General features: G+C 46.5%; 1 long non-coding RNA gene across 5 annotated transcripts in view; it reads left to right on the top strand.

Moving 5' to 3' along the window:
• LOC123582780 overlaps nt 1-19,851 on the top strand; it is a 31,994-nt gene extending 12,143 nt beyond the window's left edge. Inside the window, exons 4-7 of one of the 5 annotated variants that reach the window (XR_006704543.1) lie at nt 3,972-4,052; nt 16,838-17,003; nt 17,567-18,183; nt 18,619-19,851. This is a non-coding gene — a long non-coding RNA (uncharacterized LOC123582780). Of the gene's footprint in view, nt 1-3,971; nt 4,053-10,676; nt 10,763-16,089; nt 16,817-16,837 lie in introns of those variants that run through there. The other 4 variants (XR_006704546.1, XR_006704544.1, XR_006704547.1 and 1 more) reach the window with 4 other exon arrangements.
• The last annotated feature ends 1,780 nt before the right edge of the window (nt 19,852-21,631 follow it).

Raw genomic sequence — 21,631 nt, 5'->3', positions numbered from 1 at the left:
GCTGAAACAGAATGGAAAAAAGGGCAACAGATAGAGATAGTCTGAGGGACGGAAGGTGGGGCGGGGATCCAGATCCTGTAGTGCCTGGTAGGATATTGTGAGGGCTTAAGGCTTTTCTGGGAGGGACATGGGAAACCATATCATGGTTTTGCAGTAATCCAGGCAAGAGACAATGGTGAGCAGACCAGGGTAGTAGCAATAGAGAAGTGGTCAGATTCTGGATATATTTTGAAGGTTGAGCCAATTAAAATTCCTGATAGATTGATATGAAATGCAGTCAGTTATGAATCTGAGCACTTGGAAGTTGTCTACTGAGATGGGGAAGGCTGTGGACGGAGTAGGTTGTCGGAGGCAGGGTGGGATAGGGAAGACCAGGGGTTCGGTGTTAGACATGTTCCCTATGAGATGTCCATTACATATCCAAGTGGAGATGGCAAGTGAGAGGCTGGATGTATAAATCTGGAGCCCAGGACAGAGGTCTGGGATGGAGAGATAAACTTGGCTGTGGTCAGCATGTAGTTGGCATGAGACTATATGAGGTCACCAAAGGAAGAAATACAGCTACAGAAAAGAGGGCCAAGGACACTCTAGGACATTCCAATATGAACGGGTTGGGAGAAGATAAGGAACAAAGGAGACAGATATGGAAAATTGACATCCGGTGAAGAAGGAGAAAAACCAAAAGAGTGTGGGGTCCTGCAAACCAAAAGAAGGAAGTGTGTCTAGGAGGAGGGCATGATCAGCTGTGTCAATGTCGTTAACCAGTTGCACCATTAGAGACTGAAAATTACCACTGGGTAATCTGAAAACTGGAGAGACTAACAGGAAGTTGCCAAATAAATTTTGATGTACGCAGCTCCATGCACACACTCCAAACTTGGCACTTTTATAATGCTGTTCACATGTTTCTCTCCACATGTCTCTTGTTCAAGAAACAATTTTGTGAGTTTCTTGAAGATAGGGACTTTGTCTTATTCAACTTTGTATGCCTTAGCCTAATCCAACGTATCAGTTTACTGTTGCCGACCACAAATTTATGACCACAAATTTAGTGGCTTAAAACAACGCAGCTCTGGGGCACCTCAGTTGATTAAGTGTCCAACTCTTGATCTCAGCTCAGGTCATGGGTTCTCAACCCACGGTTCGTGGGTTTGAGTCCCTCATCAGGCTCCACACTGTCGGTACCGGGGCCTGCTTGGGGTTCTCTCTCTCTCTCCCTCTCTCTATCTCCCTACCCCAATCACATGCTCTCTGTCTCTGTCTGTCTGTCTCTCTGTCCCAAAATAAATAAATAAACTTAAAAAAAAGTCACAGTTCTGTAAATTAGAGGCCAGACACAGGTCTCACTGGGCTAAAATCAAGGTGTCCATGGAGTGTTCATTTCTGTTTTTTCCAGCTTCTAGAAGCTGCCCTTATTCCATGGTCGGTGGCCCCTTCCTCCATCTTCAAAGCCACGTCTCCCTCTCACTCTGAAATCAACTGGGAGACACTCTCTGATTTTAAGGAGGCATATAATTACATTTCTCCACCCCCCAATTATCCAGGGTAACATCTCCATCTCAAGGTTCTGAATTGAATCACGTCTGCAAAGACCCTTTTGCTTCGTAAGATAGCATATTCACAGGCTTCTGAGGATTAAGACAGGGCCATCCCTGGAGGTCATTACTCTGCCTATCATACCAAGTGACTGACACATAGATAAGCAGGCATTTGGAATACAATGCTTCTACAGTTTTCCTTTTGACATTTATCACACTGCATCAAAGGCCTAAATTCCTCAAAAGACTGCACTCCCTCCACCAGCGGATATATTACACCTTCGTTCTTTACTGTATTCCCAACACTTAACACAGGTCAAGAAATAGGTGCTTAGTTAATATTTGTCGAATGAATGAGTAAGTGAGCAAACCTATTCTTTCCCATCAGCTGCTAGAGGGGAAATCTCTTCTCTGAGTTTAGCAGATAATGTCTGAACCTTTCAAGAGAAATAGGGCTCCTTCTCCAGGAACAGGTTTTTACCTTCCTTGTCCTCTCTTACGTCTGATCTAACAGGCTATGCGTGGTCTAGCTCAGCATAGACAACTTCTCTACATAAGATGGAAGTGTCCCAAGACAGACTTTTCTACACCTTGCTTTTTCATTTGATGAGGGCAATCTTTCCGACAGCTGCTTAGGATGCCATTATTAAACAGAAATGCAAGAACTTAGGACACCTTTATAAATAGGGCGCTAAGGTGGTAACTCGAATGTGGTAGGATTTCAGGCATCGGAGGCAGAGAGAATGTGACCCGTCTTGTGTGGAAAGGACACAGAAAGAACCGGAGTTTGGGGGGGGGGGGGGGGAGGGGGACAGGGTGCAGCCAGAAGCCCAGATGTGGGTCGCAGGCAGATCTTAAAGAATGTTAACATAGAGAAGGCTGCAACAACCAGAAGGCAGCCAAAGAAACCTGGATGCAAGGAGAGGGAAGGCCAAGGGAGCCGAAAGAACGGGCACTGAGGGCTCTTCACAACCCATCGCCACCCTCAACCAGGTGCATCTTCCTCTGCCCCCTAAGTGTCTCCACCCCTTGGAGCAGATGCGGGTCCTCTCCGCACCCCCACCCTTCGGCGAGCGAGCACATTCCTCTGCTCACATCCTCCTGCTTCCCGGGATGCATCGGAAACCATAGAGCACACCCTCCTGCCTGGGCTGTCACCTACCCAGGTTTCCGGGTTCCCCTCACCCGACTGGTATTCCTGCCACGTCTCTGAACTTCCTTCAGTCATTCTCTGGATCCACGTTCGTATTAGTTTCCCAGGATTGCTGTAACAAGTACCACAAGCTTTGTGGCTGAACACAACCGAGACGTACGGTCTCACGGTTCTGGAGGCTAGAAGTTCAAAAGCAAGGGGTCCGCAGAGCCATGCTCCTTCTGAAACCTGTAAGGGGGACTCCTTCCTTGTCTCTTCCAGCTTCTGGTGTTTGTTGGCAGTCCTTGGCTCATGGCTACGTCACTCCGATCTCTGCTTTCCTTATCACACGGCTATCTCCCTGTGGGCCTCTACCTTGTCTTTTTTTCTGAGCGTCTCCTCCTCTTGTCAGGAGACCAGTCATATCAGATAAAGGGCCCACCTGCTCCAGCTTGACCACATCTTAATTAAACTAACTATATTTGCAGTGACCTTATTTCCAAACACGGTCACGTTCACAAGCATGTGAACCCCCTGGTTCAGGAGTAGGATCTACTGCATCCTACAGCGGGGATGCAGTTCAACTTAGAACATCCTCCTAGAAAACCACGGTCTACAGAGACCCCCTCAGAATGCACAAGATAATCCTTTGAGGAAAGAGAAGAAAATATTAAAATTCTATTTAATTTATTTTTTTGAAAGGCAATAGGCCTTCTTAATGTTTACTGGGTTACCGATACTGGTGATTTCCCCCATGTTCTATTTGTCAGCGTCCCATGTCCTGCCCTATGAGTCCTGGGGGCATAGCAGAGGGAATAGCAGACACTCCCAAGTAAAGAAGGGGTTGATGGAAGGACCCCTGCGTCTTGTGTGAGTTCAGGGTATCCTTGCATATTGCAATTTACGTGAGTCAGGATAACATCCAGGTGACCGCTTTTATAAAAACAACACGTTTATACGGCAGAATCTTTACAATGCTTGGTACTGAGATAAAACACGACCAGGGAATTACTCTAAAATGCAGTCGAAAGACGAGGTTCTACTTTATTTTACAAAATTAAAGATTTTCCAATTCTGCTCACCTTTTCTGTCCTGTGATGACTAGTAAGTAGCATGCTGCCTAGCAAATATCGTTGGGGAAGAAAATGAACGTCTGGGAGCCGCAACTAGAAAACCATCGTAAAGCTAGGCGTTGCATGGAGGGGATGGACTAAATGGGCGATGGGCGTTAAGGAGGGCACTTGTTGGGATGAGCACTGGGTGTTATACGGAAGTGATGAATCACCGAATTCTATTCCTAGGTCTTCTGTGGAAGCATGCACTGGAAAATCTCCACCCGCTGGCAAAGAGATGCATGGGCACAGGCGTCAAGTGGGAAACAGGTAGTCTACAAAAAGGATCTTTAACTTCATGCTTGGCCCCACACCATCTGGGGTTTTGAAACTATATTAATTGCATGACCAGGCACCTTGAAGCCAAGAAACTGGCATTAAAATTGTTTTTAAGGGTGCCTGCGTGGTTCAGTCGGTTGGGCGTCTGACTTCGGCTCGGGTCATGATCTCACGATTCTTGGGTTGGCACCCGCGTCGGGCTCTGTGCTGGCAGCTCGGAGCCTGGAGCCTGCTGCGGATTCTGCGTCTCCCTCTCTCTCTGCGCCTCCCCCGCTTGCCCTCTGTGTCTCTCTCTCAAAAACAAACATTAAAAACATATTTTTAAAAAAAATAAAATAAAATAAATTGTTTTTAATCTACTTTACACTCCTGGCAGAAGCAAACTAAAGCAAAGTAAAACCAACTCGGAGGGACACAACCTCAACCTAGGTTGGATATGATTCTTTTCAACACGGTTTTTTTTCATGAGTAAAATAGTTGCCTGGTTAAAAACTAGTTGAGTTGTGGGAGTCCAGGTTAGAGGTGCTGGCACATGGGTGGGAGTGGGGTGGAAACTAGGAGGTGGACTGAAAGATTTTAGAGGATCTCAGTAGCCTTTGAGGACTGATGCGAATGTTTGGGGGGGGCGGTGAGAATGAAAGCATAAGAATGACTTCCTGGTTTTTAACTTGCACCCCTGGGTGAAAGAATGTTGTCTTATGCTAAGAGGGCAAGCAGGAGTGGAAGCAGCTTTGTGGGGTAAGAAAGTTTGTTCAGCTCAGGACACGTTGAGCTAGAATTGCCTATTCCAGCCTGGAGCTGAAGATAAAAACTCAGACAGATGTGGTCAGCAGATATAAATGGTGATCTGAGCCACAGGAATGGATAGGAAGGGCCAGGAAGTACAGCTTTTAGAGGATGCGTGGAGAAACAGAGGCCAACCAAGAGAGGTAGAAGGAAAGTCAGCAAACTCTCGGGTCACAGAGGCCAAATATCAGTAAATATTAAATACAAGCAATATTGACCAAGGTCAATAGCCACTCGCCTTCTGTCATCCCCACACAGGGCACAGCTTGTCGAAACACTCAGAACACTTCTGAGCCACACCTCTGCCCAATTTTCACTCATGAGAGAGCAAATAAACCCGACACACCCGACACAGCAAGGCTGTGTTTGCACCGTTGATCGCAATTATTTGGGACATTTATTTGTTCTTCTTTTTTGGTATTTCAAAGTTTCAGTTAACGTGCAGAGCAAAAGTGATGATTACAACAGTGAATCCTCCACACTAGCAAATGGTCAACCCATTGATATGAGAACCACGGGTTTGCCTAAATGATGGCGGAAGGGCTATATAATGACGTTTCCTCCAAATGAGGCTGCCCAGGATCCAGTGACTCAGAGGTCCTGTGTGCTGATCGCCCTATCAACAGTCTGTGTGCATTGCACATGTGTTGGCAACTGACTGAGTTCGGACATTAGGCTAGCAGATTTGGGGTCACGGGACTTGTGGCCACATCTTGGCCTATTCCCTCAATATTTGCCCATTGTTCAACATTTTTCTCAAATTGGGATTCCAACACACATCTTTCCTTGACCATTTCAGCCTGTGGATGTTTCTCCTTCCTACAACCTTCTACCACCTGGTTCTTCATAGCATTTGATTTGAGATTCCCTTCATTCTTGATCTTACTTCTCTGAGTTATTTGTTGTCCTTTGGAAGGCTAGCAAAGGCCTTGACAACTTTTATTCATTCCCCTGGAAGCTCAGATGTACCTACATCCTTGGCATAGTTGTTACTAATAACTTATCACTACTTACATAATTGTAATTAAAACAGAGATATTTATAATCATATATAAGCATAATTATGGCATGCTCAGAGTTTTAAAGTCAAAGGTCTTCCTACCCAGGACTGTTTTGTGTTGTGTTGTGTTGTGTTGTGTTGTGTTGTGTTGTGTTGTTTCTGAAGCAGTTCATTAATTATTGAGGAATAGAGGTGAGGAGATCATAGAGTAGGCTAAGACCATGTCTAGGCTAGGTACCATACAAATGATTTATTCTTTCATACATTTGAACGTTAAAAAAAAGGACTGAATCAAAGAATCATATATTATAGAATGATAATGTGCCAGTCATCGATTTGTCACATCTCATCTGCAAATCTACCCTTCATTGCCCAGCATGTGGTACTGGGGTGGGAGCCTGAAAATATTTCTCTTTACCCGATGATGGCATGATGTTACGCTTTGTCAGTAGAGGGTTCTGGAAGGACACCGCAGGAGAGCAGTAGAAAGGGACTTCTCTTCCTGTTTCTGACATGCTTTCTTCTTTCTCGTGTGCCTTTCCTGCGGCAGGGGGCCAGGGGATGGGGCACACGCACCTCAAGCAAGTTTCCGTGCAACCCTCAATGGCAGTTTCTGTGGGCTTCCACAAGCTCCTTAGTGGGCTTCCCAGCAAGACCCACAGCACTCCCAAGGGCAGTTTCTCAACAAATTTCTCTAGTGCCTCAGTGGATGACTCCTTGCCTGCCTGCCCAGCCCGGTAACACCTCAAAGAATTGTGCCATTCACTGGATTACACGGTTCTCACATCAGCCTTCTCACATCAGCCTTGGAGATAGGGACTCTCCAACGTGTTCCTTCCTTGGATACGCTGTCTCAGCCTGAGGGCAAGCCTGAGGCCGCGCCCTCTAGGTGCTATTCTCATACTCTGCAGAGTTCACTTCACCCCCCAGTAACTAGTTCTCTGTTATTAGTGAATGATTCCGTGTATTGAACTTCCCCTGTTCCAAGTACTGTGTGGTTTCTGTCTCCTAACTGGATCCCAAATCACACAGGTAGAAGGAAAGGGAATCATTTTGTACAACCCCTTCACTTTATAGGTGATGAGATTGAGCCAGAAGTACAAGGAGGTGGACCAGAAAAATAAACGCCTCGCCCAAGTCACACAGCTAGGGAGCAGTAGCATCAGAGGTGGAGGTCACATGATGGTCAATGTAAGTCTTGACTTCACCATACTAACCTGGCACAATAGGTGGGCGTTGAGTGAATGGATTAATGGGTTAAGGCTCCCAGAGCAATGCTTTGTTAGGGAAACTTGACCAATAGCTTGACTTCAGTCCACAGATGGTCAGGGAATTTGGGGTGATTTCTTGAGGGCATTTGCCCCTCCAGATTCCTGAGCCTCAAACATCCTTGGCCAGAAGGCCTATCTGTGTATCTCAGTGCCCACCCACTGACTTTCCAGATCACCCAGGACGCCTAAATATTCACCAGATGGTGGGAGCTTCCCTGGCCGGGTCCCAACCTAATTGCTTTGTGGTATCCTAGGGAAGACAGCTCTCTGTTGTGGGTGAAAATTAATGACAGTGAAGAAAGCCCCTCCAGAACTTCCCCCATCTCCCACCCGTGCTCACGAAATCCCCACAATCCACAAAGCAATGGTTTGGGTTCTGTAATTAACAGTCTGTCTTTTCCAAGGATGGTTTTGGCATTGTGGGTGCCAATACACAGACTCTTTGAAGCATTGGCCTGGGCCCAGGAGTTGCTTCTGATTTCTAATTAGGGCATGTTTAGATAGCAGGAGAAGAAAGGTCAGTCTAGCATTGTGATTAGAATAAGAAGGCGGGTGGGTTAGCCTCAGGCAGACTTGTTTTAGACAAGTAGTTCTGATAAGTTCAGTGAAAGGAAAGGGATTTTCAAGGTAGGAAGATAAAATGGAAAGAACACTAGCTTTGAAGTCCAGCTCCTAGAGGTCAAGTCCCAGCTATGCTAGGAATTGGTTTTATGAACCTGGGCAAGTCACTTTTCCATTGGAGCCTTAATAGTCTCACCCATGGAAGGTTGACCTACATGATTTCTGGATCCCAGCACTAACATTCTAAGAGATTACAGGATTCAGGGGTTCCTGGAAGGAAATAGGAAAATGCCTCTCCTCTTCATCCACTGCTCCTTGCAAGAAATTGACTCCTGTGTGTTTCTGAGGAAGAGTTATTCTTTTGAAAAATGAGTTTCACTTTGTACCTGTCTAGGAAGAAATAACCCAAAGTACTTTTTGTTTTTTGTTTTTTGTTTTATTTTTTTTTCAACGTTTATTTATTTTTTTGGGACAGAGAGACACAGAGCATGAACGGGGGAGGGGCAGAGAGAGAGGGAGACACAGAATCGGAAACAGGCTCCAGGCTCTGAGCCATCAGCCCAGAGCCTGACACAGGGCTCGAACTCACGGACCGCGAGATCGTGACCTGGCTGAAGTCGGACGCTTAACCGACTGCGCCACCCAGGCGCCCCCCAAAGTACTTTTTGTATGCATTAATTCATTCAGTTCTTTTCTGAGCACCTTCCAGGGCTGAAGGAGGCAGCCAGGTCCTAATCATCTTTCAGTTCGCACTGAAACTCACTGCATGATTAATCCTATAACCTGTGGAGTTCAGCCATTAAAGAGTCACTTGCTCTCAGAGCCTTAATTCACTAATTCATTAATGCATTCGTGGAGACATTTGCCATGTCTTTATACTGTCAGATCTCAAGACTAAGAAGTGGATCTTATACTTTGTATCTCCCAGAGTCAAGTTCAGTGTCCTGCGTGTGGTTAGTGCTCAGTTGATGATCTTTAATTGATGGGTCTATTAGCACTGTGGACATACAAAAGCATGTAAGGGGAAGTTCTTGTCCTCGGGAAGGATTCAGTCTAACTGTGGGATATAGTCCAGCCTGAAGAGTTGAGTGACCAGGCAAGCAGTGTCCCTTGGCGTGTGATTCTTTGTATATAAATGAAATAGGCCAACGGCTCCCAAACTGTGGACCTTGGTTCCCTTGTAATCTATGGGTTATATTAAGCATCACAAATCCTTATATCTGTAAGATGACTCAGACACAACTCAGAAGGTACATATACTTATTTTATAAATATATATTGTGACTGCCAAATGCATAGCCACTTAAAAACAATTTCATGCTGTCTGTCCTTTGGTCTTCATGAATTTTTAAAACAGGTGCTCAAAGAACACTTATTGTCATGTGAGTGTGTAAACATTTTTTGAAATTAAAAAGGAGAGATTGTCATACCCAAATAGGATTGTTTAAACCACTGGCATAGACAGCCAAAATTTAGAAGACAACCTGAATTCTTTAGCGTGGCGGTTGGGGGCAGGGAGGGGCCGGTGTCAAAAGATTTTTTTTTTTCCCTAAAAGAGATGGGATTTGAATCTAGCCTTGAATAACGATTAAGTTTTTGTTTTGTTTTTTTTTTTACATTTTTTAATGTTTATTTATTTTTGAGAGAGAGAGACAGAGCATGAGGGAGGGGTGGCAGAGAGAGAAGGAGACACAGAATCGGAAGCAGGCTCCAGGCTCTGAGCTGTCAGCACAGAACCCGTCGCGGGGCTCAAACTCACAGAACAGACTGCGAGATCATGACCTGAACCGAAGTCCGGCGCTTAACCAACGGAGCCACCCAGGGGCCCCAATGATGATTAAGTTAATAACAGCAAGATCACATCTAAGGTTAAGTCTTAGATATCAATGTCCCAATGTATGTGGAAAGGGAAAGGCCACAAGACTCATACCTACATGCTTTAATTCTCCCCGAGATAGGGCATTATTCTTGAAGAGCAGAAGGTGCACAGATGAACTGGAACACAGGTAGATCCACACCTCCCATTAGTGAACTTACTTTAAGAGCATCCAGAAAATTAGCAAAGACCCGAGAAACCATTCACCCTCGTAATGAATACCAGTCAGAAAACCCTGAAACTTACATTATTAGAATTTTTTAAAGTGCACCTTCTAAGCACCGTAGACAACTGTGCAACATCAGCCACCCCCAAAACTTAGGAAGAAAGCATACGTCTACAAGGAATCACGTAAACAAGGATTGTGCTGAAGGACAGTGAATCGGAGAAATACAGTGAAAGACCGGAGAATCTTTAAGATCTCTTCCTTTCGGGCATGTTTCAGCCTTTTAGATAGAGGTTATGGTGGGCAGGGCACGGCCACCTGTCTCCAGGGAAGCTGGCTGCTGCCGCTACTCAGCCCTCCGTTCTAGGAGAGATGGACAAGGGAGTCGCCCAGGGAGATGAGCAGAGGAAAAGCAGATGGTGGGTTCCCAAGTTAATCTGGAAAAAGTCCCCATTGGTTCTCCTTCCTATAGTCGTTTTGTAAAAGTTGTTTCTCTGCAAGAGGTGACACTTCATTCTTTCCCTTCCCGACCTTTCCCTTTAGGCTAAAATTTGCCAGTGAACCTGATTTCTTTCTTTGAACTTGGTTCGCTCGCTTCGAAGTGCTGCCTCTTCACCCCTCCGCACTGCTGGGAGATCATGTAAGATGATCCAGCTCTTTTGGAAAGTATTTTGGCATGAAAGATCACAAGGCTTAAAAATATTCGTAGCTTTTTATCTTATAATCCCACTTCTAGAAATTGATCTTAAGGAAGCAATTCTAAATGTCATTAAAGATTCAGGCATAGCGATGTTCATCATCAAGTTGTATAATTCACAATTGCAAAAAATCAGAAACAACCTCCGAATAGGGGAATAGTAAAGTAAGCCATAGTTCATTGAAACCATAAAATCCTGTGTTAGCAAATGGTCTTTAAAAGTTTGAAGCAAAAACCTGAAGACTGCTTATTTTGCAGAATGGAAGGTGAAGAAATGAGGCACGAAACCGATGGCATCGTAGGATTTCAACTCTGTAGACCAAAAAAAAAAAAAAAAAAAAAGATGAATTGAAAAATACTGAAAAACTTGTATGCTTATCAGAATAAAAAAATGACTCAAACATCAAAAAACAAGACTGGACAAAATATTAACAAGGAAACCGCTTAGTGATGGAAATAGAAATGTTATTTATTTTCTTTTTCATATTTTTCTGTATTTTCTAAATTACATATTACTTCTATAAGCTAAGGAAAAAAGAAACTTAAGAAAGCCCACAGTGCAGGAGACCCCAGCAGGAAGACTACGGTGGGGCTCCCACACCAACTCACCACCCCCACGGTGGCCCCACGCTCATTAGCAGCTCAGTGGCCTGAGCCCGGGAGTGGAAAGTGCTGTCCCCTGCTCGTCACTAAATTTAGACTACAGGTGGCAGGAAGGACACAGGAGGAAGGATAAAGATCCAAGGGGGTGGCTGGTTAGCAATTCTCAGGAACCTAAATCCGGGTTGCGCTGGTGAGTGGAAACACCACGTTCAAACATCACAGCCAGTCACTGCCACACTTCATCCTGAGGTGTGCAGGAGGACTCACTTGTCCCCACAAGCATCACCAGCAAAAATCAGTCGAGAGAAGGCGACAACTGGACAGGTGACCCCACTAGAGACTTAGGAACGTCTCTGACACTTCCCTGGGCTGCTCCAAAAGCTGACCGACTCTACCTGCTGGGAGGTCAGATTCCAGTAGATTCCAGGCTGGACAAAACCCCGGGGAACACCTATGAGTTCTTCCCTCCAGTTCAAACATCTGGCATCGAGGTGAAGAGTGAGGGCTGTGGATTGAGCTCTATTTGTCTTCCAGCTCTTCCACCAACTGGCTGGGGGACCGTGGACAAGCTTGCTTGATCTGTGCCTCAGTTTCCCCATTAGCTTTGAGCATAGGACCTGGTATATAGTTGATGCTTGATAAAAGGTGTTGACTGAATGACAAGGAGTAAGATAGGGTCGGCCTCGCCAAGCAGGCCCGGGGAAGGGTCACAGGGGCTTCTCCCCTTTGTTTGTATTTTTAATTTTTATTTCTGAGAGAGGCAGAGAGAGAGAGCAGGGGAGGGACAGAGACAGAAGGAGACACACAATCCGAAGCAGCCTCTGAGCCATCAGCACAGAGTCCGATACGAGGCTCGAACTCATGAACTGAGAGATCATGACCTGAGTTGAAGTCGGATGCCCAACCAACTGAGCCACCCAGGGGCCCCGGGGCTTCTCCCCTTTGGAAAGAGACATACAGTATGGTGTTGCCTGCCATACTACACCCATACCCCACCTATGACAGGTGAATTCCCTTCTGCCTGTGTAGGCACTTTTCTGGCTTTCCTCTTGGTGGGCAGGCCCAAATTGACAATCCGCTCCACAGTTAGGGATCACTCAGTCTTGTCTCCAGTGTCGCCAGCTCAGTTTCATCCAGGATCTGTTCAAACGCTTGTTAAAGAAATAGGGACGAAGTGGAGCTGGAAACATAGAAAAGACCCAGTCCTCATCCTCACCAAAGCCCCTGGTTCAGCCAGGGGCGAGGGAGCTAACTGTGGCTCAACGTGCTACGCGTAAAGGGGAAGCCTGAATCCAGGGCTCCCTGGGGGCCTCAGGTCTGGGGTCGGGGAGGCTGTAGGGATGGATGAGGCAAGTCTTCACCTATGCACTGATGCTACAGGAGTAACGGCTAGCCTGACGATCGCATGAGAGCTAAAGGGAGAGGAATGGGGGTCCCTCGGCAGAGGACTGGGGGAGCTGCTCCTTCTGAGAAAGGGAGGATCTGTCTGCTCTGGGGACAGAGTAAAGAGACGCAGGGGCAGAGACAGACAGGAGTCACTAAATGCGGGCAGGAGAGTGTGTGCGATGGGGGGAAGAGGGGCTGGAGCACCTGCCCAGGAGGCCAGTATGGGAGTTTCGGAGCTCACGGTGCACAGATGTTGCTTGTAAATCAAGACAGGGCTGAGGTTGGCCTCGGAGCTGTCATAGGATTAAGCAGAGACATGCCGAGAGAGAGAGATCTTAGGTGCAGGGAGCAGAGGGCATCTCTGGGGAAGAAGCCCAGGACTCAAGAATTCGCAGGGAGAGTTTTGTTGGCTCAGGCAGAGAGGTGGTCAAGAGCTCCACTGGTGGGGAGCATGCGCGGTGGCGGGTTTGGGTTGGTGGGGCGGTGGGAACTGCTTTTCTCCATCGGTCTCACAATCTCGATTTCCTTTAGCATTGTTCCATCTTAGCCTCAACCATGATGTTATTATATTATCCGTAAAAATGTGGAAAAGCCCCCCACCCCCGTTTCCCACCACCCCTACCCTACTATACTGCCTCTGGTCACACACTGCGGGGTCGAGGCTTAAGCCAAGTATAACCGGCCCACAAAGATGCAGGGGGCCCCAGGGGACCTTAACCATTAAAGGAAAAATAACAGCACATCAAGGCGTTCCCAAGGGGCCAGCCAAGAGATGCCGAAGCCCACGCAGACTTCTCCAAGGGTAGAGTGGGGTGGGAGAGCTTCCCTTGAGGGGGCCTGAGGGGAAAGATAAACAGAAAGGAAAAGCAGCATTCAGAGGAGAGGAGGAGAGAGGAGAGGCCACCCCCAAATGTGGCAAGAACGTCTGAGTGGCCTGCAGGATGGGACCGTTCATTGAGACCTCTCAGTCATACTGAATCTCTCCATGTCCCCCAAACCCACACAGTCTGTGGTAACGTAGTGGTTCCCTTTCAACCACTAAAGTAGAGGTCGGGCCACATGAAGAGCCAGCTGCAGTGACTGGGCCACACTGGGCCACACTGGGAATTCAAGCAGAGGAGGGTACATGTAGTTGGCTTAATGCCTGGATGGGCTTTGTGGATGCAGGGGCGGGCGTGCCCGTGTGTGTGCGTGTGTGTGTGTGTGTGTGCATGCGTGTGTAAAATGGAGCTTGCCCGCCAGCAGATCAGGCCCACCAGCAGCAACTGCCCCGGCAGTTGGGGATTAGGGGGCTTCCTGCGAGGCCAGTGTAGCTAATTTAAGTCATCTGTCTGCTGAAACTTAGTTAAAATGAAGTTTTAGTAGGATTCTTCCTGTGGGCTCTGTGGTTAAACAGAAATTCCTTTGAAATGATGTCTGAAGAGTGAGTCAAAACAAGGCTGAAAGCTAGGGATGAGTAACTCCAGGCCGGAGCCTGAGCTGGGTGGAGAGGATATTTACGAGGAGCACACAGGCCAGAATGGCTTCGAGATGCTCTCCAGCTCTGGACCCAGGGCGTGGCCTCTGCTCCCTCCCCATCCCACCGCTGTTCCTGGTCCTACAGAATTCTGGGGGTGGGGCCGAACCTCAGTAATCACAGTCAAGCCCCTCTCTTTGCCAAAAAAAAAAAAAAAAAAGGGTTTCTTTCATTGCTTTGTCTTTCTAAAAAGCACCTTTGCTCATTATAGAAAATTAGACAATACAGACAAGCAAGAGGAAAACAGTATGGTCAAATACCCATAATCTCACTTACTTTAAACAACCACTGGCAAAGGCATGATAGATCATTAAAATAGCCCTCTAGGTAAAGCGCATAAATTCTTAAGGCTTTTTCTGGATACATTCCCAGAAGTCAAATTTGGATTCTACAATCTGGATAATACTTTACACTATTAGCACCATATTAGATCATTAGAAGACCCTCCTAGGTAAAAATATATATTGGTGTTATTATATATAGTATAATGCAGAATAGAATATATGCTTCATATAAGATGTATAATAAATGTTATACTATGTATAATAAGTTATATGTAATATATATTTCATATACACATACAGATGTACCTTTTTTAAATAGAATTCATCCTATATAAACCATTTTTTTGTGATATTTTCCCCCTTTACCTAATATTTTCTGCTCTGTAGATATGTTTCTTAACATCATTTTAATGCCTGTGTATAATCCTACTACCTAAACTACTAACCTTATTTAACCAGTCCCCTGCTGCTGGACACTTAGGTTATTCCAACTTTTTCTCTATTAATAGCAGTGCTGTAATGAACATTCATGCCGCTAAATATTTGCATTAATTCTCAATGCTTTTTTGGGGGGGGGGATACATTCCCAGACATCAATTTGCTCACAGCTTCTCGATTTTCATAGCTAGGAAAATGAAACCCAGAGATTGGCCTAAGGAACTAGAAGAATAATAAAAGGCGGTAGGACAGGGTAATGGACGGCCCACGAACCAGAGGCCCAGGCCTACTGGTTCCAGATGCAGCACTCTTCGCGCTATACAAGATGAGGAAGGAACTCTCCAGATTCCTCGGACAGTTGGCAACATCAGCTGAGAGAATGGAGGCCACAGTGGTGATACAATGTCTTGTAAAACCAGGGGCTCTTAATTCAAAGTCACTTATGGGAGTCACTCGCTTTCTAGAGCCTCAGGTCCGGCTACTCTTGACATGTGTGTGGTGTGCATCAGACCTTGGCAGTATTTACCTACCTTCAGCTTTGACACTCCACTGTCTACCTTCTTTCTTTCCAGCTGGCCACAGGTGAATTGGGACATGTGTCTTTCAATTCTACAGGAATTTCCTGGCCCCATTATTATGCGATACCTACTTCTCACTTAATGTCTCTGCCCTGACAGTATTTGGAGAACAATCCTAAGGCCTCAGAACAGAAACACAGATCGTCCTGTTTATTAGAAAGTAGGGCAGGGGCGCCTGGGTGGCGCAGTCGGTTAAGCGTCCGACTTCAGCCAGGTCACGATCTCGCGGTCCGTGAGTTCGAGCCCCGCGTCGGGCTCTGGGCTGATGGCTCAGAGCCTGGAGCCTGTTTCCGATTCTGTGTCTCCCTCTCTCTCTGCCCCTCCCCCGTTCATGCTCTGTCTCTCTCTGTCCCAAAAATAAATAAACGTTGGAAAAAAAAAAAAAAGAAAGTAGGGCAAAGTTCCTGCCACCCATGGCTCCCCCACCACACGTTAGTAATACAACATAAACTGAACCACCCAGCGGCTGAATCTGTAAAGTAGCAATCTTCCTCCAAGGAAGAAGATGGCTGGGTGGAGAAGAGGTCCTGAGGCAGGCAACAGCTTTCTAGAGGACTGCAAATGAGGGTGTAGAGGAAAGGAGAGGTTATGCAGTGAAGTCAAAAGAACGTTGGCCTTTGAGTGAGGCTACTGGGATCCAGTGCTTCCCATGTGCTGTGTGGCTTCAAGGAGGTTGCTTTCTACCCTGGTCTCGTTTATTCATCAGTTAACCAGGGCACCAGACCAGTTCAGCCTTACTGTTCCTTTCTGCTTTAGCTGCTCTGCCGTTTTCCTCACTCCCTTGGGACATTGGTTCATCAGCACACTTCAGAGCATTCCTTTTTTGCGACTTTTGACAGTCTTTTTGTGTTTTCTGAATCTTATAGATGAATCACCAGTCATTGATCCTATGCTGATGCTGTGGAAAAAAGTCTAATGCCAGTGGTGTTCTAACGCCAGTGTCAAAGCCCTGGAGGTATCCTTCCCATAGCAACAAGATCTTTTTTAATAATTGACCACACCCTTTGTATTCAAAGCCTAGTACAAGGGCTCCAGGAGCTAGAATGTCCACCTCACATGTACCTCAATGCTTTCTTTCTGCCTCCTTCCTACAAAGCTTTTGGGTCACCAGAGTTGGTAGAGTCTATCCGTCACGCCAGCCTGATCAAGCGGTAGTGCCTTCCTCAAGGGTTTTACCACACAGGACTCTAAGCTTCCATCGTCAACCAGAAAGACCGCCATGTCTGCCACACAGAGGAATGGGGGCAGGCCGTGACGTCACCATTTCTCACTCTCCCTGACCTACATACACCATGAGAATGTGGATACTTCTCCAGTCCCAGCTTTCCAAAAGGTTCCTATGCTCCAGGGTTCGTGGTAAAGAAAAGCCGCTCTCTCAAGGAAGATGAGCTTGGAGAGGAGGTGACACGTGTTGTCCAAGCAATATCTCATCCCAAACCTTCTAGCAGCACGTCGTCTCCTACCTCTACCATTCCTCCAATGGCTTCCAATGGCTCCTCCTCCAAGCCTTCTTCGACGTTTATTTTGAATTTCTCTTGAATCACATTTTGTTTTGAGGAGGTGGGGGGGGGGGGGCAGTCACAGTGAAATTGGCTCTGGGTCTCTGTTTTCCAGCAGGAGGACGCTGTCTGGATTCTCTATGGGCTGGGAGTTAGAACTTCAAAGAGAATTCACCATCTTCTCCTTGCAACAGAAGATGTAGGAGCCAGGACATGTTTGATGTTTTCCCCTCATTCTTTCTTCATGGACGCAAAGTACAGCGAGTTTACAGTGGCAATGAGTAAGTAAGGTAAGTGGAAAACCCCAGAAGGGTTTTTAAAACAGGCTTCCTAGAGCTGAGGAGAGCATACAGCTCTATTCATGACGGTGTGACCTTCTGGACAAGCCGAGATCTGGAATGGGAAACCGGAGCTCCGCCTCCAGCCTTGTCCCTCACGGGGAAAGTCACTTCCCCCTCTCTGGGCCTCAGTTTCCTGATCCGTTAACCGCCCTGCCCACCTCAAAGGGTTTGGGGGAAGAGGTGATGAGAGAAAGGATGTGAACGGGCTTTGAAAAGAAGGCTCAAGAGCTGTGTAAATGGAAGGGGTGACTGTTTGTTTTCACAAGTGGAGTTGTCTCTTTGCCATTGCCACTGGAGAGGCTGTTCGGGCCGTAAGTATTTGACCTCTGAGCTTTGCTCAGACTGGAGCAGCTGTGGGTGGCAGGAATGCAGGGAGGGAGGAAATATCAGAGTTAGCCAGCATGGGCCTCAGTCTCAGAGTTGGCCAGGCTTCTAGAGGGGAAAAAAAATCTCAAGTAGCTCTTTGTGGTCATGAAGAATACACTTATGTGATTGTTTTTAAGTATTTCAGACTCTGAAAAAAAGCTTTAAGGAACCCATTGCAATGGACAACAGTAGAGTTACTCATTCAACTTCGCGGGAACAAATCCACGTGAAATGGAGAATGGAAGAAATTAGCTAAATAATTCAGTCCCGTCTTCAATCTAGCATGCAGGTGCACACGCACACACGCACACACACACACACACACACACACACACGGATTATTTCACCCACATTGATTCAGAGTGTGGTTTTAATTCTTGCCCCTTTCAATCGGGTTAGAACCTTTCCAGTCTTCAAAGTTCTTCTCAATCCTTTGTCATTTTATACTCAGTGCCCAGCACAGTTCCCGGCTCATAGTAGGCACTCAGTAAGTTTCTGCTCAATGACATACTACCTGATCTGGAGTATACTCTTACCGACACGGCCTCCGATGAACCACACGTCTCTGAATCCATGTGGAGCCCTCTCCACACTGACTCTGGGCTTAATTTGCTCGCCTGGAGAGATTTTAGTAAATGCGATACAAACAGGCACGTGAACGGCACATTGGAACATCACACTTATGAAGAAGCCTGGGCCAGCCTGCAGGGGACGCGTGGCCAAGTCAACAGCCAGCTTCACTACTGCCAGTCATGTGAGTAAGGCTGTTTTAGACCCTCCGGTCCCTATCAAGCTGCCAGATGACTGCGACCAGACAAAATCAGCAGAACGGCCCAGTTGAGCTCAGTTCAAGTGCTGACCCATAAAATCATGAGAAAATATATTGTAGTTTTAAGCCCGTGAATTTTGGGTTGGTGTGTCATACAAAGACAATTGAGACGGTACTTTTTTTAAAAAGTGCATAGATAGATACCTTTAGACCAGAAATGACAAATATGTAACATCTCATCTAACACATTTAATGGATTGGTACTGTCTTCCTGGAGGGCCATGTGGAGGGGAACTTGAAGTCCCAGTTACTAGAAGAGAAAGCCATGATTCATTAGTAATGGGTGCAAAGAACGCGGATGGGAATAGTGGCAATATGCGTGCCTTATTTTTGCCGTCTTTGTTCCATTTTATCAATCAGGGGCCAGCAAACAAGGAAAGAATTATCAAAGTGAAATGCTAAGTGGGCCATTTGGTAAGGAGATTTTCCAATGAGTTAGGGCACAGTTCCCAGGGACAGTGATTATGAAGGTAGAACTCCTTGAGTGAACTCAAGCAGACGTTAATTATGTCACGGGAGAACACAATTCCATGACTGCAGAAACCCACAATTTGGAGCTCTGGTTGATTTCCCAGGTTTGCTAGGGGGCAGCGTCCAAGTGGCTTTACTCTGCCCATAGATCTGGTCATCAGCTTCATAGGTACAGAAACTTGGTGTTTTTGGTGCATCCAGAGGTGGTTGGGCTCTTGGGAACAGCCCTACAAGAATCACCTTCATGCGATTCCGTCAGCAAAATAAAATGCAAGGACTTTCCAAAGATACAACAACTCTTATTGGCTCCCCAGACTCAGTTAGTCATCAGAAAAGCTCCGTCCCACAAAGAAGATGGAATGAGAAGAAAGGAAGTGGGAAGGTTCAGAGGGAATATTTCACACGAGTCAGTAAAAGCAGATAAAATATCTCTGTCTGACGAGAGTACCCTCTCTGTAGCAGTGGGAAACCATGAACCTCAGGTCCAGTGTCTCTCTCCCTTGAGAATAATTGGAAGCACACTGACCAGTTGTAGACATTGACTTATCTTCTGACATCTCTGCAGACCCCATTCCTTCTGGAAGATATGCTTCCTCGGACACATTAACATAATTGATTAAGCCATTGCCATTTTTTTGGTTCAGCAGCACCATCTGAAGATCCCACCTTCTTTAGAGTTTGCCTGCCCAAGCTCCTGACTATCCATTATCACCTTGATTTATAAGGCATATTTCCCCTTCCAAGATTTCTACATAACGCATGGATTTTGTCCCATCTACCCATCCATCCATCCATGCATCATTTCATCTACGTATTCTATTAATCACATGCACTCAGTTGGTCTGGGGGGCCACAAAGAGGAGTAAACATGGACCCTGCCTTTGAGGAGCCTCAAAGGTGAGAAAGGAGATGGGAGTCGAGGTGAAGACTCGTCCTAGAGAAGCCCAGGAAAGACAAGAGGATACTGTAACAAAGACTGAGCAGCGGTGATAGAGAAGAAGGGGCAGATACCAGAGAAAGGCAGTGTTACGGAGAGAAAATGAACAGTGATTGCCCAGTGGGCAGGCAGTGAGAAAGAGGGAAGAGACCAGAGCAATAAAAATGGTTGTAAACCACTAAGTATTCATTAGTATCATCATTATTATCATTAATAGCTGGCATTTATTGAGAACTTTCACCATGCCAGGGACTATTCTGAGCCTTTTATATGCACAAATTCACGTAATCCTCAACACCAAGTGAGGTAGGTACCATCATTATGTCCAGATTTCAGATGAGGAACTATAGGAGGAAGATCCACAGAGCAGTTCTAGAAATGTGTCATTTGTCATGCCTGGGACCGTCCCAATGGAGAGCTCCAGCAGGGAGTGTAATGGCGGGAGGCCAATGAGAGCATCTGTGCTAGAAACATCAACTGAGACACCATCTGCGCCTACATGTGGTGGTAGGAGCCACAGGTCTGGTATGGCAGGTTGAGGACAGGGACAAGGTCAGGACCCAGGAGAAGACCCAAGGCTCCTCACTAGGGGGCCTTGAGTATGGAAATGAATGATTAAAAAGTTAGGCTATCTCTCTACCTTGGTGCTGCCCGTGGAGGTGGCAGCCATGTCTTACTGGGCATCATGTCTGCCCTCAGATCTCTGGTGAATCCCAAGATCAGTAAAAACAGAACCGGGAAGCTCACCCAGCACCGGTCAGACCAATATGTCCAAGTTAAGGGCAAACGGCACAAATCAGAGGGCCCAGCCCGATCTTGATGTCCAACACTGGTTACGGGAGCAGTAAGAAAACCAAGCACGGGCTGGCCGGTGGCTTCTGGAAGTTTCTAGTCCACAACATCAAGGAGCTCGAAGTGCTGCAGGTGTGCTACAAATCTCACCGTGCACAGATTGTTCACGATGTCTCCTCCAAGGAGCCATGAGCAGCCCAGCCGGCCGCCGGAGTCACCAGTCCCAATGCCAGGCAGCGCAGCAAAGGAGACGAATAAAGAGACAGCTCATGCACCCACTGCATTTGTGTTAATAAAACCACAACACCCCAAAACTTTTTTTTTAAAAGTTAGGATACGCACCAGAACAGGAGGTGTCAAAGCAGCAGGGCGAGCCAAAAGTTTCAAAAAGGAGGCAATGTTCCAGCGACTTCAATCCCACCCGAGAGAGAGCACACAAACGTGTATGAAAAGCAGCCACTGAATTAGACATTCAGGCAGTTTGACAGCTAGTGACGTCGAGAAGCACAGTTTTAGAGGCATACACACCATCTCCCAACACGCCTGGATCAGTGGTTCTCAGATTCTGGTGCAGAAGACTTTCCTGGCAGTTTATTAAAATTCAGATTCCTGGGACTACCTCCGGAGATTTGGATTCATAAGGCTTGGGTCAGGGTCCAGGAGCCTAAATTTTTAAACACCAACCCCCCACCCCCACCCCGGTCCCTGCAAGGTGATTCTGATGTGGTTGTTTCCAAAACTATACTTTGATAAGCACTGCCCTGAAGACATAAGCATCCTTTCCCCACCTGCCCCAGGTTCTGGTTTCCTGTTAAATGATCCACAGGCTCCCTGCGGGAGATCAACACTGTGAGTGGCCAGCCTTCCCCATTCATGCCTTCCCACGGAGGCCTTGCTTCCCGGGCCCTAGTGGTGGGATTACGACTCAGGACTACGGTTAGCAAAGCGTTCACACGTACCACAGACACACGTGCACATTCTGTGCATATGCAGAATAGGAGAGAAAGCATTTATCCCAGAGATGAACACTTAGAAGCAGATAGATATAAACACAAGTGACTGATCCAATCGAGACAGAGGAGGAGCCTAGAATAATGCAAAAGGAGGCAGATTAGCACTGGGTGTTGTATGGAAACCAATTTGACAATAAATTTCATATATTAAAAAAAAAAA

The sequence above is a fragment of the Leopardus geoffroyi genome, chromosome B3, assembly GCF_018350155.1.
Source record: "Leopardus geoffroyi isolate Oge1 chromosome B3, O.geoffroyi_Oge1_pat1.0, whole genome shotgun sequence".
In the NCBI taxonomy this organism is placed as follows: Eukaryota; Metazoa; Chordata; class Mammalia; order Carnivora; family Felidae; genus Leopardus; species Leopardus geoffroyi.
This window is presented reverse-complemented; position numbering and strand designations above follow the sequence as displayed.